This window comes from Callithrix jacchus, chromosome 9 (assembly GCF_049354715.1).
Source record: "Callithrix jacchus isolate 240 chromosome 9, calJac240_pri, whole genome shotgun sequence".
NCBI lineage: Eukaryota > Metazoa > Chordata > Mammalia > Primates > Cebidae > Callithrix > Callithrix jacchus.
Genome location: NC_133510.1, coordinates 117,249,374 through 117,267,885, shown reverse-complemented (window position 1 = coordinate 117,267,885; position 18,512 = coordinate 117,249,374).

The following is an 18,512-nucleotide window of genomic DNA, read 5'->3' as shown; positions in this document are numbered from 1 at the left end:
TAAAAGGCAGATTCAGAACATACCTGTCTGTTGATCGCTTTTTTAAAGAATAAAAGGAAGCAGTTGGTAAAACAGTGCATGAAGCAATATCTAGTTTTTGTAAAAATAAGTATAAATCTTTCTGTGTGTGTGTGTGTGTGTGTGTGTAGACACACATTCAAAGGCTAGAGAGAAGATAACTCTTAAAATGTTAGACGTTTTGGGGTCATAAGATAATATATAATATTTTAAAATTTTCTCCATAGTGAAACATATATTCTCTTGAACATACGTAATAAAGAGGATAAAAAAGAAAAAGACACAGACAAGAAAATGGTTTATGTGCTGCCTAAATGTCAAATAGCATCTGCCAATGCTCACACTTCAGGCTTAATCACCAGCTAAGTTAATAAGGTTCGAAAGCAAATGTTCGCTCCTGTAGAATGTGATTCCAATGGAAAAGTGTGCTGTGCCAGGCGTAAGTGTGTTCTGAGCTTCCCAGCTTTCCTCCATGGCTCATACCTGCTTGCCCTCCCTCATCCCTTCCTTGCTGGAGGTTACAAAGAAGCCATGCTTGCTTCTTTTTCTTGGAGGTCTGTGATTGTCTTCTAACTTTTAAGAGCGCTGCTGCTTTTTATAAATATTTTGGAAGCATCTTGAGCTTTGAAAAAAAAGTCACTTAGAAGAGATGCATCCTGACAAATTGAGGATTCCATGAGATCATCGTCCAGGTTTTTATTGTATTTTCCCCGACTCCAGAAAGTGGGAATACATCCAAACCAGAATGTGCACTGCCCTGTTATATTTCTGGGAGAATAAAAGGAATTTGGCCGTGTCCTGCAAAGCATCCGACATTCACATATTTTTTCTGGCAGAGACGTTTTGCCAAATGTCAATGTTACTTGCAGAATGTGGCTGTTTTTATTTTAATCTGCAAATATTACTCCTGTGAATTATAATCTTTCTCTGGTTTGGGTGTTATGGTGGGAATCAGGGAATCAGTGAAAGTTTATTCAGGCAAAGGAACAACGAACATTTTTGAAAATGCAAACTTAAGAGGGTACCTGTCAAACATTCTTTGTAAAAAATATATTACCTCACTGGTCATTTTTAGAAACTTTTTCTTACAGGCTTGGAGCCACCAAGGGTCTACCCTTGGGGTTTATTTTTTACTAGAATAAGTTCATACAGATGGGACTGAAAATACATGCGACACTTAAGCAACAATTTGTGACAAACACTTTGTCACACGCTGGGATACATAAATGCACAAACAGACAGAGTTCCTGTTGTTATGGAGATTAGAAGTGAATACAGAACGAACAATTTAACGATGTCACGGATACAAAGTGTTTTGGAGGATGTCCTGGGTGTTTTGGGATCACATAATGGTTTCAACCTAATCTGAGGGGTCCTGGGAAACTTCTGAGAAGTGGTGACAATTGAGTTGACATACTTGAAAGCTGAGAGGATGAGAATGGAGTTTGGGATGGGCAGGTGCCTTAGGCACAGTGAACAGCCTACATGAAGGTCCAATGCTGGGAGAGAACATGGCACAAGCAAGAAACTAGTTGCTTGCTCTGGGGTTGATGATGGGTAGCGATGATTAATTATCTTTTAAGAACCGTATGGCACTGAAGTACATGCATGTAGAAAACTGTGTGCACAGCTGTAGATTTCACAGCCCAGGCCATTCTCTGTTTAACATCCAAGAACGGGGGGTCAAACATCTTCTTGAATTTTGATTTATTCATATTTTGGTTTCAAATGCTAATGAAATAATGAGACACTGTAAAACCAAAGCCACAGATTTTTTTTTCTAAGGGGAAATACAAATTCCATATAAGCTCCATGTGTTTCTTCTATTATTTCAAAAGCTGGGGGAATCCCTGTAAATGGGAGAAAAAGACACATGAAGTGGCATTCTTGCTTGGAAAAGAGCATTTTTTTTACCCCCACATGAATCCTAAAAGATCTTACTCACCCACGCTCAAACTCTGGCCTCAAAATATTTAGGATTGAAATCAGAGTATGTAAAAAGAAATATTAATTAAGCACCTACCATGCACAGAAGCTTAATATACACATACCTCTTTAATACTAATGACTGTATTAAGAAGATATTCTGTTATAAAGATATTATTTCCCATACACATGGGAAAACACAGCTCAGGCTATAAAGCCTGTGTGTGTGTGTGTTTTTCTCCCTCAACCATTTGCCTCTCCTTGATTGGATTATCCATGGACCACCCTGAACTCCAGGAAGGTTGATTTTACCTTTATACATTTTTCAGTGACAATCTTTTATCTCCTTGTCACCCCATCTCCTCCTCACAATAGGTTCTTTCTGAAGTCACTGGAGGGAGCAGAAAGTGTTATTCAAGGAATGTTTCAGAACTGACCATGAGAAGAAGCAAGATCAGAGAAGTCTCAGCTTCTTCACTGCCACATATGTAGCAAGGAAGTGGTAAAAAGTTTGCTTCACTTTGAGTGTAACTGGGATATCAAATAAGGTGTGGATCTCCATCGCCATTGGTCACAGAACAATTTTATCTTTGTTTCCCATTACCCCATAAAATGTATTCAGAGTGTGTATGTGTGTGTGGCTCCGTAGGGGAGGAATTCTCCCACTGTCCCTAGGTGAAAGTCCATGCAGTTTCATGCTCTTTCCACCTCTTCCTTAATAATAAAACATCCTCTGGTCACTTTAAGTCACCGGACACCATCTCATTACAGAATGTAGGATGCACAGTCCTATCTAATTATCAAACTTCAAACTGGATTTGTAAAAATTTTAATTAGATTTAAGAGGCACAAGTGCAGTTTTCTTCCATGGACATATTGCATACCGGTGAAGTCTAGGCTTTTAGCAAATGTATCACTTCAATAGTGAACACTGTACCCAATGTGTGATTTTCAGCCCTCATCCTCTTCCCACTATCATATATGTTGGAGTTTTCTTATTACTTTTATAGTACTTTAAGTTCTGGGGTACATATGCAGAATGTGCTGGTTTGTTACATAGGTATACACGTGCCTTGGTGGTTTGCTACATCCATCCCTCCATCATCTACATTATTATCCTCCTCTTTCAAACTGGCTTTAAAATTAAATAATTTTTTCTTTTCCTCCCAGGTAGGACCTGACAATTGGCCTCTCTCATTTTTCTCCACGCTTTGGCCCTAACTAGGTAACTTTGGTTTCTTGGTTTGGGCAGTTGGGGGCCAGGCAAGGAGGAGAAAGGAGAGGAGTATGGAAGTTCTTGCTTGACTGGTACTGTCTTAAGTTGTCTCGAAGCTCTCTGGACTGACTTGTCCTCTCATGGGCACTTATGTAAGTTCTTTGGAGTTGTTTCATCCCTGGGGACCCCTCACTTCCCTCTCTTTTGACTTCTGCTCCAAGAGCACCACTCCAGTTCATTGCTTAAGCCTTCAGGAGCCTCCAGGAATTAAGCAATACATTGGCTGCTCTCTGCTGGGACCTGTGTACCCTTCCACGTGTCCCTGTTGACTACAGGTGACCCACACCAGCCAACAGCTCTCTCTCTCTCTCTTTTCTGACCCTCACATATCCTTGATGAGGTGAGGGGTATTAAGAGTCATCTATTATATTATTAGTTAATTATGTTAGTGATTAGTTAATATTAACCATTAACATTTAATAACTAATAGTTAATTCTTGCACAGCTACTTTGGGATTTTTGTGGCACAACCTATGTGAACACCACCTTGTTACCTGTGATAACACACGCTAACAGCTTCCCCTCCTCACGCCCCCGGGTTTTTGTTCCCTTTGCCAGGTGACTTTGCAGGTGCTCTCACCAACAAGGCAGTCTACTTCCTCAGCCTTGAGGCTGAGCTGGCCATAGGACCTGCTTCAGCCCGCAGTGACAGCACGTCAGTACTGAGCCTCCACATCAAGAGGCCCTGTGTATTTCTTCTCCTTCTCTCCCTCTCTCTCCCTTTCCGCCATCACTGTGAGGACATGCCAGGCTAGCCTGATAGAGGCTGAGAGACAGGTGGAGCAGAACCAGTTGCCCAGCCAACAGCCAGCCACCCCCAGTCATGTGATCAATCCCAGCCGAGATTAACAGTCACCAGGCTGCCCACCCCAGACACATGAGCAATGGCCATTCAATAGGCCTCTAAGGCTTGGTGGTTCTTGGTCACACAGCCTTGTGTCGGCATCAGATAACTGAGAAGGATCTGATATCTATATCTTCATAGATTTATTTTAATACATTTTAATATATCTTCAAGGATGTGTTTTAATCTAATATATTCTTAGGGCTCCATCTGAAATGTCATATAGTCACAAATATTGCTTTATAACTCCACGTTGAATAGGAGTTTATTCATTTCCTCTCTCCGTTCTGATACTTACAATACAAAACCAACTCATGGCACTTTGCTTACTTTAAGCACATATAACGATAATACAGACTCCACAATGCGTGCTCCACATAACCACAGTCTCCTGAAATGTTCCACGATGTGAGATGCCCAAGCTCATGTTTTACAGGGTTAGGACGAGGGTTCAGGGAGGAAGGCACTTGCCCAGGGCACGAAATCTGCAGGGGTACCAAAAATGTCAACAATCAAGGTGACTAATAAGATGACTAATATTTTAATGAGCTCTTTTTTAAAAAGTCAAATCTCATATGAATATCTATAGCAAACAAAATATCAGAATTTTTAATAAAGACAAGATCATTAACAGTGCCATACCAAGCCACACTAGAGCCTGAGGCAGAAAGGGTGACACCTTTTTGAAATACATGTTGTCAGTTTGTCCCCAGGAAATTTCTAGCAGTTGACACTCCCTCCAGTAGTGTATGAGGATGCGAGATCTCCACATTTGTACCATGCTGGCTGTTATCACCACTTTTCCTCTTGGTCAGACTCACTGTTTTAATTTTCAGCCATAAGTTTTGCAGTAGGTTGTGCCATTTAATAGGTGTGCCATTTAACAAGTGGCCACAGGTCACCTTTTCAAGCTGGTAGGTTCCCTAGGCTCAGGTTTGGCAGTGGCTGACCATGGAGCTGAGACCCCAGCTCCTGTGATCACTGCCCATGATGAACCAACCCTGGAGGGCTCAAGCTTCTTTCTCTCCCACAACAGGCTTCATAACAGGTGGAGACCAGAACTGGTTCCTGTGCTCGATTCACTACTAACTTGGTGTGAGACCTTGAGCAAATGCCTTCCCCTCTCTGAGCTTTAATTTTTCCAAGTGCAACATAAAACAGAAGAATAGATCTCTAAGACTTTGCCCGGTCATGAAACCCAGTTTCTGTTTTGTTCCAAAGTGTGTAGTTCCCTGGCAGCAGCATGGGCATCCCGTAGAAATTTACCAGAAATGCACGTTTTCAGTCTCCACCCCAGAGCCTGCGAATCAGGAACTCTGGGCTGGGGTCTATCTGTCTGTGTTTTAAAGAGCCCTTCTGGTGATTCCAATGCATGCTTAAGTGTGAAAATCGCTGTTCTAAGTTGTCCACAGCTCATTTCCAACAGGGTCATTGTCAGTCATCATTAGTTACTGTCAGCATCACTGGGTACTGACCATATGCAAAACACGTGCTGAGGTTTTACATGCATGTCTCGATGAATCACCACAGAACCGATGAAGTGGGTGCTACTATGTTCATCCCCATTTTACAGATAAGGAAACTGATGCACAGATACATTAACTTGTCATGTGCTACTCTGAGAGAACTTAGATCTCTCTATTCTAAAGCATGTTATATACCTAACCCCTCTTAGGGAGATCTAATTGCCAGCCCCATAGCACAAGGGAAGGGGAAATAATTTGATTTAGCAAGATCATGAGACGGGTCTTGGAAACCACTCACCTTGTTTAAGCATCAGAATCCACTGGGGAGCTTTTTAGACTTCCTCATGCCCAGGCATCACCATCTCTGGACAGGGAACCTCAACCCTGCTTCCAATGGGCACCTAAAGTTGAAAGTCACAAATATAAACGGTTTCCTTCTCAGCCAGAGACTGGCTTTTACTTCCTTTCATTTCTGCTCAGTGCTGTACCCACCACTACCTTAGAGGGTATTTCCTTCCATGGGAAGAACTCAGAGAAAAAGCCACACATTCATAAATAGATCCTCTTCAGTTAATAGAACTCTAACCGTAAAGCTCTCCATCATTTTACAAATTGGGAAACAGAGGCTCAGAGGGGATCAGCGGACTTCCCAAGGTTGCACAGGAAGTTCTTGTGGGGGAGGGTCTCTTAATACCCCATCCCAGCAGTTGCATTTTCCTCAAGCTAAGCAGCCCCCAAAACCTTAAACCCTTTCACTTTGAGAGAAGCTCTCAAGTCCTCTTGCGGTTTTGATTCCTCTTTTGCAACAGCACTTTGCATTTTCTTCTAAATTCCTTCCAGCTGTCAGGTAGGAGAGCCCCCTGATAAGGATTTCCCCAGTGTGGGAGAGAAACATTTACCAGAGGTAACTCAACACACCAGGCTCCCTCCCAACAGTTTCCAAGCATATGGAATATATTGTGGTTGGAGGGAAATATATTTTAAGAATTTCTCCTGCATCTTTTCAGATACATTCCACCAAGGAATACTACAGGTGTCATGAAAAGTGGGCTTTTGCTCTTTCCCAGTTAGGAGGGGGCAGACTTTGGCAGCAGAGCCAGCTCCAGGGGTGTAGGAGCCAGAACCAGCCTCAGCCGACTGCTGGAGACAGAGCCCTAGACCTAAACTCTCACGAGTTCCAAGGTTTGGTTGCTTCTCTGTTTTCCCTGGTGAGTGTGTCAGGGTAGAATATTAGTGAGAATGATAAACATTTATGGAGTGCTATAAAATTAGCATCCCCCCCACTCTATCCTCTTACCATATATTGTTTCCTTATAACCTAGTATGCATTCATTTGGAATTTTCTTTCTTTGTGGTCAGCCTTGCCCCATGAGGGCAGCAATTTTCCTTGTGTTGTTCCCCCAGCTTCTAGAATATCTCCTTTCACTTAGTTGGTACTCAATAAATATTTGATGAATGGATGGGCTAGCCTCTTTACATTCCGTCCATCACTTAATGTTCAAGACAATCCCATAGGGTAGGATACGTTCTTAACTTTCATTTTATACATGGGAGGAATGAAACTCAGAGAGGTTAAGTAACTTGACTCAGGTCACATAACCTGTATCTGGCATATCCTAGATGCAAACACAGGTGTAAGTACTTCCATTGGTCATCTTCCTGACAGCCCATGGGAGAGACAACAAAAGCTTCAGGAGGCCAAGTCTTTGGGTAGATAATCTAATGCCCAGTGTATGTCAAAGCCCAGGCTGTGCAATGATGAATAAGACACAGTTGCTGACTACAAAGAATTTACTGTTAATGGAGAGAAATGAGTCAGTAAGTGATGGCAATGCCGTGTGATGTTATGATGGGGGATGCTTAGGGGATCAGAAGAGCACAGAGAACACATCTTTGTCAAAATCAGAGAAGGCTTCCTGTAAGAGGTGGCATGTCACCATCATCCTGTCTGTCTTCATCATCATCATGGTCCTCAAAAATTATAATTTACTGAGGTCTTTCTTTGTTTCACACAGCATGCCAAATTCTACACATTTTAAAAATGCAATTCTCCAAATAACCTATCAAAGATGTTTTATACATTTTATAGATGAATAAACTGAGTCTCAGTGCTTATGTAATTTGCCTAAGTCTCAGAGGAAGAGGCTGGACTGGGATTGGTTCTCAGTTTTTTCTGGTGCTACAGTCACTGCTACCCCATTTCATTTGAGAACTGAAGGATATGTATGTGCATGTGTATGTTGTGGGGAGGTCACCCATACAAAGGGGAGGAAATATGTTCTATACAAAGGGAATGGTAGGAGAAATGTTGAGAAGTAAGAGAAGATCTCTAAGGCAGAGGCGAGAAGAAAGTTTTAGAAACCTTATCCCCAGGCCCAAGCTACAAACTTGGGTGGCCTCACCTGGGACATAACAGGCTCTCAGACATGTGCGTGGGCCTCCACCAGGCCTCATCAACAGAGGTCATGAGGTTTGGTGCCATTCCATGGCACAAAATATGGTTGCTCAGGTAATGGGTGTTATGGGCAAGGCTATTGCTTGTGGCCAGAGTGGGCAGAGGTGGGCAATGATAATGCAACATTTAGTTCAACCAACTTTCCAAGACCCATTCCAAGTTGGACCCAGAGGTTACATCATAACTGCAGTCTTAGATCTCAGACTCCATGAGTCTTCCTGGTCGGAAGCCCTTCCACCAGATAGATCCATCTGATTATTAGAATAATCAAGGGTCCCCAACATTCATATAGGGCTATAGTTTTCTTTTTCTCACTGAACCTTACAGAGCCCAATTTTCTGTTCTGCATCTCTACCTCCAGCACTTGTCACCATCCCTTATTGAAGCAAGATCTTTGCAATGGCTTCATTTTTCATTTTTCTGGGGTGGGGGAAAGACTCCCTGCTGGCTCTGTCCACCCCTTCAGATGTATTCAGATGCTGAACTCATAGCTCCTGGAAGAATCCATATCCACATCTAGGCTAAGTCGTCGGGGAACCATGTGGTATCTCTCTAAAGGAGCAGCTGATTTGATCATGTGATTCCTCAGTCATAGCTGATTGGACCAGCTGATTTGATTATGACACAGCTGGTTGGGCCATGTGATCTGTCAGTCACGCTAATAATTTAAAGGACCAGTCCATTGTTTGACAGGATACCTGTGTGGACAGGCCAACAAGAATAGGTCGATTCTTCTGTTACCACCTTCTTTTGTGTTATATAAATATTTTTAGTGTACCTTTTAATTTCTGTTATTTTATGATATTTTAAAAATGATTTTCTTAGTGATTGTTTTGGGATTATAATATGATCTTAATTAGTTATAATCTACTTTAGATTAATAATAATTCAATTCTGGTAAGATAGTAAAAGCTTGCTCCAATATAGCTCCATTTTGTCCCCCTCCTTTATCCTCAGTTCTCTGAAATCTGCTTGTTCTGCAATGAAAAAAATATATAACACAATCATAAAGTTGTTAAAATATACTGAACATTTATGGATTCAGGCACTATGCTAAGCACTTATGTGCAGTATCATTTAATCTTAAAAACAAACAAAACCAAAATCATAAGATGATGCTATAATTACCTTCATCTTAGGCATAAAAAAGTATAGAAATATTTGAGTAATTTGCTCAAAAATGCACTGCTGGCAAGCGATAGAAATGGAATTCCAAGTCATGGCTTTCAGCAAGCTTGGTAACAAACAAACCTGTTTCAGGCCAGATTAAAAGATGGTGAATGCAGATTCATTTTGTAGGTAAGAGATGAGAAATTCAAGGTTGAGTTATAGAGCCCGAAGCCCAGAGCTATGATGTGCCTAAGACTAGTTGGCTTCTTTCCTTTTGAGCAGCATTCAGTTTAAGAGTTGATCAACACTTAGTGAACATTCATAATGTCACCAGGGAAGGGAGAGTGATGTCACAGATGCAACTGTCAGAAGCTCACTGTACCCTGACCACTTCTCACTTTATATCCTCTATTCTGAACCCCTCCCCCATGCATTCATTTGGAAGACATTGGATTGTCCCAGTAAGGGAGCATTAAAAATGCAGCCAAGTGCAACTTGCATGTTTTCCACCTTCTCAGCCAGCCTGAATTAATAGGTCAGTCCAAAGTGACTCAGAGGAAATCAATACTCTTCCCCTGGTCCCTGAGCTCCACAATGGACCTGACTCAACTCCTTCCTTTTATTTAACCCTTCCCTGTAATGTTGGCAAGAAAACATGTATCATGACTCACAAAAAATTCTTTCTCGTGGGGCAGAAACTCCTCTGTGTTTACTCTCTCCAGAACCCTAACTGAGATCACCTCCCCCTTTTTTATTCCCCTTCTCCGCAGACATATCTGCTTTGAATCATTGCCAATCCAGGGAGCAAGGATTCCCCTTTAACAAAAGGCAGAACTTGACTTGAGAGCTGATTCAAGTCTTGGAGTAATTTCATCCCTCCTTACTCACTTGAATCTAGTGGAAGTCAATAAATAGAATGGTGAGGAAGGTGTTGATGGCTCTGACCACCATCCCAAGGACTCTTCACACACCCCATCATCTCCTCCCGTGAGAGATCTGTGTCACTTAGCCAGCTTTCAGAATTTGAAAGCACTTTCTTCTCTGGCTCTCAAATCATTGTTTCAGTTGCGGTCAAACAGATCCGACTAATCTCTCTGAAAAGCTAGTACGTGACTGAGTCAGGATTCGAACACAAGTTGTCTGACTTCAGCGCTCAAGTTATGTCTTGCTGGTACCTATTATAGCCCATCCTGGGGCTATGATACCTGCCGCTGTGTGATGTTGATGACTATTCTGCCAAGCCTACCCTTACAGCAGGAAGATAACTGCATTTTACAGAGGGACAAAGTGGAGTGTTAGAGGGAGAGGAATCTGAGCCAGAGGATTTTAAGATGGAAGAAACAGACATGGAAATTAACGTTCCTGCTTACCATCCTCACCACTGTCTACACAGAGATGCCGTGAGAACTTTCCTTCCTATTTCCAAGCAAAACAACCGTGACTTAGTTTGACATCTGAATTAATCAGGACACAGTTTCAACTGCTGACACAAAGACCCAGACGGATAGTATCCTAAACAAGATGGTTTGTTTCTCTGTCCTGTATTAGTCCATATCTAAGCCATCCTAGGCTGAAATGGCAGCTCCGTGGTGTCATGCACGCAGTCTTGTTCTATCTTCTTATATCTCATTGGCCTGCACTTAGTCACATGACCCAACCAACTGCAAAGGAGGCTGGGAAACATGTCTTTAGGTAGATGACCACATTCTTAGCTAAAATTTGAGGAATTTCTTTACTAATGGAGAGGAGGAGAATGGATAGGGAGAGACAAATAACAGTTTCTGTCACATTTCAACAAGTAGTCACCCCTTATTCTGCAGTTTTATTTCCCTTGGCCAACTGCAATCTGAGAATATTAAATGAAATATTCAAGAAATAATTAATATGTTTTAAATTGTGCACTGTTCTGAGTAGCATGATCCAATCTCACACCATTGTGCTCCATCCTAGATGTGAATCATCTACTCTGCATTCGCTACCCCTCCCTTAGTCACTTAGCAGCCATCTCGGTTATCAGACCCACTATCATGGCATTGAACTGCTTGTACTGAAAAGTGACCCGTATTTTACTTTATAATGACCCTGAAGCACAAAGATGGTGAGGCTGGCACATTGTTATAATTGTTCTATTTTATTACTAGCTAGTGTTGTTAATATCTTACTGTGCCTAATTTATACATTAAACTTTATTGTAGCTATGTATAAGAAAAAAAGCTATTATATATGTATATGTATGTGTATATATAGATACATATATATATATACACATACCTATATATATAGGGTGTGTGTGTGTATGTATAAATAATTGACTGCTATCCACAGTTTCAGGCATCCAATGAGGGTCTCAGAAATGTATCCCCTGTGGATAAGGGGGGAACTACTATATGAGTATATTCAAGTAATTGTCAGTGCCATATATATCTGTGTGTGTGTGTGTGTGTGTGTGTGCCCTATGTATTTACTTTCACACAAATAATTATAGATGATATATCAGTCTGTGTTCACTCAGGAAAGTAGAAACACTATGAGTATTATAGAATAAAAATTTCATTACAGCAATTAGACTTTACAGCATTGTGGCAGTTTCTGGGGAAAGTAAGGCCTGAAAGGAGAGTGAAAAGAACAGTATCCTGAATGAATGAGTTGAAGCTTGCAGGGAAATCCTAAGCTAGGTCATTCCAATTGCTAGAGTAGAACTGCACAGGAAGGTCACTGCGGAAGGTTGTTGGTTCTTCATGGCTACAATTTCTATGAGTCAACAGCAAAACATTTGACTGTGGGCTTGAGGTGGGTTTTGGTCAGCAGATCCAATGAGAAGGAGAGCTGGACACAGAACAGAAAAGAGGGAGTATAAATTGGAACTCATGGGCACCTCTGTGTCTGTTTCCTCAGCCTCTAACCAACAATGACATCCAAAGGGTAATGGCTGCCACCTTACTTTCATCTCCCATATCTTATCCAAGTTCTAATCTGGAACAATATGGGAATGGAATTCTGGGAAATATAGTTCCTACTACAATCAAGTTGACAAAGAACAACCCAGCACAAATGGGAAGCCATTACCATCCCCGATTCTGAAGCAGTTGACTAGGACCTGGAAAGGTGGGTTATGTGAAGAGCGACATGCCTGCCAGGTGTCACCTGTCAACTATAGGTGGAGAGATCCCACTAACCAATAGCAGCACTACAGCGAGGAAGCTACAAGACTAGGAGAATTAATATCTTGATTTTATTTTCCTCCTGCCCTCTGAACTTCTGCTGTTATTATGCACTGGAAGAACTCAACAGGAAATCAGAGGGCAAGGGAGCATGTTGATGGTGCAGTCCATAGAGTCAGCCCCTGGAACATATGGCAGGATGGAGGCTGTGGAGAGGGGATCTTCAGGGGCAAATGGGAAATGTTCAGTACACGATATACATGTATAGACACTTCTTAAGTATCAGCACACATTTAGCCTCTATGGTAAGGAGGGCATTGCAGCAGTCTATAATGGTATAATAAACTGAAATGGGAAAAATCCCAAAATCACCATGACAATAGAAACTGAGTCTATTGAAACTCTCCCAAATCCCCATCCCTACTGCCTAGCTGCTGTCCACTGCCAATACAAACGTACTGGTGGTTTTGCTGCATAGCTATGATGGTGTTTGTGGGTAGTAACACAGATTTTTGGAGTCAGACACTCATTCATTGATTTATCCAATCAGGAGCCACTTGTTGGAAGAATAGGAGAACAGTATATGCAAAGGTCCTGAGATAAGAAGAAAGCTTAGCGTATTTGGGAAATTGAAGGAAGACAAGAGGTTGAGGTACAAAGGGCATGCGAGGTGCAGTGGGGAGAAGTAGCATTCGGATGTTGGTGTGTAGGCAGAAGCCAAGTAATTCAAGTCCTTGCAGACCAAGCTAAGGAGTTTAGAGTCACTTACATGTCCAAGAATAAAGGAGATTTGAGTAAATTCTTCTGGAATCAAGTGAGTAAATTTGGGGCAGTCATTCAAAATCATGTGATAGAAAAATATTTAATAATATGGGAAAATGTTGACAATATATGAAAAAGTGAAAAGACCAGCTGTAAAACATTATGTGCAATTTGATCTCATTTTTGTAAAAAAAATATTGCTTGTATAACCATAAAAAATATCTTGGAAGGGTATTTTACCATTTCCATTATAGAGTGAAATGATTATGGACCAACCGCATTATTTTCTTTGTACTTTTCTGTGTTTTCCATTTGAAACATATATGTATATACGCACACACATATATATGCATGTATATACATACATTCAGATAGGTAACAAATCTATCTATATTACCTAAGTGTATGTTTCAGATGGAAAACACTGCACTTAAACAAGATGCACACACACATAAGAAAAATGTGTGCATCTTGCTTAAGCGCAGTGATTATTTTTTGTTTCTCTTTGTGCCTAATTTCTTTTAAGAGTGGACATGAGATAGATTGTTTTGAGACGAAAGACAAGTTTCAATCTTTCTACTATCACTCGTTTGCTTTGTGATCTTGGAATAGCCACTTAATCTCTCTAAGGTTATGCTTCTTTGTCAAATGGGGATACTTCCACCTGCCCTTATTTCCTCTGAGAGCTCTGATGGGAAAGGAATGACAAGAAGAGTGGAAATGTTTTCCTGGAGAATAGAACACTCTACAAAGTGGACACATATCGGTGAAACTCGATTAGGAATTGGTAATCCAGCACACCCTTAGCTCTTTCCTCTTCAAAGATAGCAACTTCTGCAAGGTCAGCTTAGCCAGGAACCGATAGTTTATTTGGCCCTACTCCAGGAAGAAAAGTCATAGCAGGCTTCTCACTATGCCCTTCAAGGCTCCATTTGATTTAACCCCTGGCTACCTCTTCAGCTTCATTTCCCTTGCTTCCTATCCTCCAGCCACCATGGGCCCTTTCTGTTCCTTGACCAACCTGTGTTCATTCCCACCTCTGGTCTACTGCACTGGCTTTTTCCTCTGTCTAGAGTTCCCTGTCCCCATACTTCCCATGACTGACTTTTTTATACACTGGAGATCTCTACTTAAATGTCGCTCTCCTCCCCCAGAGAGACCTTTCAGGAACACTCTGTCCAAAATCATCCCATGACTCTCACTACCATATCACTTTGTTATGTTATTTTAGCAGCTCTCATAATTCTTCTTTAAAAAACATATTTATTTGTTTGATTTTTGTTTGTTTGTTTTTGAGAGAGGGTCTCACTCTGTCACTCAGGCTGGAGTGTAGTGGTACAATCTCAGCTCATTGCAGCCTCCACTTCCTGGACTCAAGCAATCCTCCCACCTCAGCCTCTCGAGTAGCTGGAACTAAATGTGTGCTCCACCACACCAGACTAATTTTTGTATATTTTTTGTAGAGACGGGGTTTCACCATGTTGCCCAGGCTGGTATTGAAATCCTGGGCTCAAACGATCCTCCATCTCAACCTCCAAAAGTGTCAAGATCACAGGTGGGAGCCACCACACCCAGCATGTTGTTTATAGTTCACCAGTAGGATGTACATGCAATGGAACAGGGACTTCATTGCAAGAATGGCATCTGGGACCTGTTCGAAACTAAAAAAATATACTAAGTAAAATAATCAGGATGCCTGAGAAGTAGACCCTTCAGATTTAGTTAGATACTTGGATAATTAGAATAAAGATCATATTCTTTAGCCACCTTTGCAGCTAGATGTAACAATGTGATTAGGTTCAAGCAGAAATGATGCCTGCCACTTTAAGATAATGCCCGTGAAATAAAGAAATGTGTCCTCCCCTTCCTACTTTGCTCTTCTCACTAGCTGGAATGCAGTCTTGATGGCTGGAGCCAGGGCAGCCATATTGGGTCACAAGATAGATGCCACATATTAGAGGTGGCAGAGCCACAGTTGGAAGAAAGCCATGGACCATGTAGCCAGATTTCTACTTTCATAAAGAATCAAGTTTTATCATGCTCCAGCCACGTATGAAGGGTCTCTTTGTTAAAATGCCTTAGTCTATATCTTACCTATCTACTTTCCCTATAGTTTCATAGTTGAATCATTGATGCTGCTATAAAATACTTCACAATGCATTTTCCAATCTCTTCTTGATCATAGTCTTAACTGGAAAGGCCTCCACTTTGGAAAAGGTGCTCACAAGACCTGATCATCCTCTCCTCCACTTTTAGCTAAGCTTCTGACACAGAGGAAATTTTTTGAAGTTTGGTTTCTCCTGGGATTGTTGAAACAGAGTCAAGCGAGATCTTCCCTTCCAGTTATCTGGGATCCTCTCTTTGAAGCAAACATGCTGGTTTTTGGTTTGCTACCTTCTCAGTGATAATTTAGTTCCTCTGTTTATGAAGTTCAGGAAATAGATTCTACGGATGTTTCCTAATCCTAATATATACTTGGTGCATATTTTCCCCCAACTTTCAAATTCCCATCAGAAAAGACAGCATCTAAATTTAAACCAGAACTTGAAGTCTCTGCTCCTCTGAAGTGGGAGGCGGGAGGAGTTGCTGACTCCGGGACAGGTTTTGTTGGAACACATTTAGAAGTTTCCTTCAATGAGATTGTTTGCTGTATTAATTTTTTCTTTATAAATAGACACATATATATTTTCCACGGGGATTCCTGGAAGCCAGAGCTGAATTACTTTTTTGCATAACCTTGATTTTATTGCAAAGTGCGGGCTGTGCATATTTAACTTCCTTGGAAAAAAACAGAGCCTGCCATGAAACTGGATGCTATTTCAGGGTGGAGCACAAAGTCTGGGAGTCTAGGACTCCTGTGCCAATGCAGCCGTTCCTCAGTGCACACATATAAGGGGCTCAACATTGTGGAACACAGGTAGATTTATAGGGTTGCACAGACTTCAGAGCTCCTGACACCCGTGTCTCTTTCCTTGCTGGGGAGGGTCCAGCAGTGTGTGCGCATGGCTGTATGTTTCATAAAATTTGCTAAGGGAAGGGTTAAGACCCTTTTCTCTTTCCACACCAACTTCCTCTTCCTCTTCATTATACTTTCCCTCCTGTCAGTTGTGGCCTCAGGCATTTTGGAGTTCCATCTAAAGGGAAGTTGAATTGGTAATATGTTTAGTTTTGGTTTAGTGGTATATTTTTCTGTGGTTTGCAGTTATTCTGTGTATAGTTAAGTTATTGCCAAGCTGTCTTAGTGGCTTCTAGGAATATGCCTAGTGCCCAGGTTGTGGTATGAACATAGTCTGTGTCACCTCACCCCAGAAATATATGGGGAGTGGAGGAAAAAAGCTTGTTAGAGGAAAGATTAAATTCTCTTGCATGGATGATATTACAAAAGTAGTAATTGTTATAGGAAGAGGCAGAGTATGCAGCCCTCCAAAAATGTAGAAAAATATTAAACAGTGTGTCAGGCAGCTCATTAATAAGAACGTTGTGTTATTTTAATGGATTTTTTGCCATTTATGAGATTTGTAAGGTTTCAAACATTTATTGTAATCTCTTTTCTCATGCTAAATAGTTACCTTTATACTTAATTTTGCATCCATAATTTTGTTTTCTTTTCCTTAAATAGCTCTCTGAATAATATAAATTTTACCCCCCACCAACCCAGAATATGAGCTTGGCTATGGGGAGGACACAGTGGCACATGAAGAGAGGACAGTGAGACACATACTCAAGAATTGTATTTACTAGAGTTTCTATTTTACAGTAGAATGGACTGATACTTAAAAAATTATCTATGACAGGAATTGATAAACTACAGTCTGTTGGTCAAATGTGGCCTGCTGCCTATTTTTGTAAATAAAGTTTTATTGAAACATGGCCATGCTCACTTGTTTGCATGTTGTCTATAACTGCTGTCACATTACAATAGCAGAGATGAATAGTTGCAAACAAAACCATCTGGCATGCAAAGCTTAAAATATTTACTATTTGGCCCTTTACAAAGAAAGCTGACCCCTGCTCTATACCATGGACTCCTCCAAGAGGGCTAATGACAGGTCAAGCCCCTAAGAGGTTTGGCTAGTGTCTTGCCCATATAGCTGTCATGAAGAGTCATGAGGCTTTCTCATGGACCACACCAAGCCAGGAAATGTCCCACTAAAACCACTCTTTTCCATTCAACCCTTGTGTTCCTCCTCTCTGCTCAACAACTTTTGATGGCTCCCCAGTGCCCACAGGACTTTAGCCAGGCATTTGCAGTCTTCTCTGATCAGGTGGCATCCCATCTCACCAATATCCTCTCCTTACCCTCCTACATATTCCCTCTCCTGACCCCAGGGGTCACTGTGGATATTCCTGTCTCAATATCCATTGATCATAGGAAGAAAGTTGAGGACTGGAGTCAAACCTTGGATTGCCTGTCTCCAAAATCTACACTTTAAACCACCATATTGGACTGCTGCACTGGCAGAGACTTGGTTATAAAATCTTAACCTAGTTGCATCCTAGTTGCAGGTGGTGACACGACCACCCAGATAAAAACTACATTTCCCATTATCCCTTGCAGGTATCTATGGCCATGTCAATAAATTCTGGCCAACAGGATGTGAGAAGGAATAACAGGTACAACTTTCTGGTTGTATCACCAAAGGCTAACCTCCACTTCCTCTTTCCCCCTCCCCTAAGTGAACAGCAGCCTTCCTAGACCATGGTGGGGGAAGCCATATGTTGAGCTTGGCAGAGAAACTCAAGGCTAAGAGCCTGGATCTTTCACTCTGAGGAGCAACCCCAACACTGAATCACTGTATTCAGACTGTAACCGGGGAGAGAAATAAATTCATATCTTATTTAAGCCCTATTTATTTTACTCTTTGCAATAAGAGCTGAACCTCTATCTTGAACAATTATACCCATGAATTTTGTTTGTTTTGTTTTGTTTTGTTTTTCTGAGGCTGGTTCCAGGAGAGGCTGGTACAATGGTCCCGTGGGCTAGTAAGTCTTCAGATGTTACTTGCAAGGCAAGGACATGAACACCCCAAACTCTCCCAGTGCCATCCACTTTCACCAAGTAACCACAACTGCATTCTCCGATCTCAGATCCAGATCTCAGGGCAGCTGCCGCGGGAACGCACCATTTTGTCCAGTGCTCATTCCCCTGGCCAGGGCTGTATTACAGGCAAAATAAACAGGGTTGACTGTTTCCATCGCAACTTCACGCTTTACAGGAAGGAAGTTGGAACTTGGACAAGAGACAGGTTTTCATCAAGGGGAAGGGAACGGCCCGTTTTTGGACCCTTCTTGGAGTGGATTAGGTTGGCTCCTTCTCAGCTGAGATTAATAAGTGTCATGCTTCCAGACAAATAAGGTTGGGATTTGCCTCATGGACTCTGCTTCTACTTGACTGTTCCAGGGCCCTCCTTCCCCACTGGTATCAGAGAAGTGTGGCAATAAGTAGAGTTGTGTAGGAAGACTGTACTCTAGCACAAACTGTTTTTTCCAACCC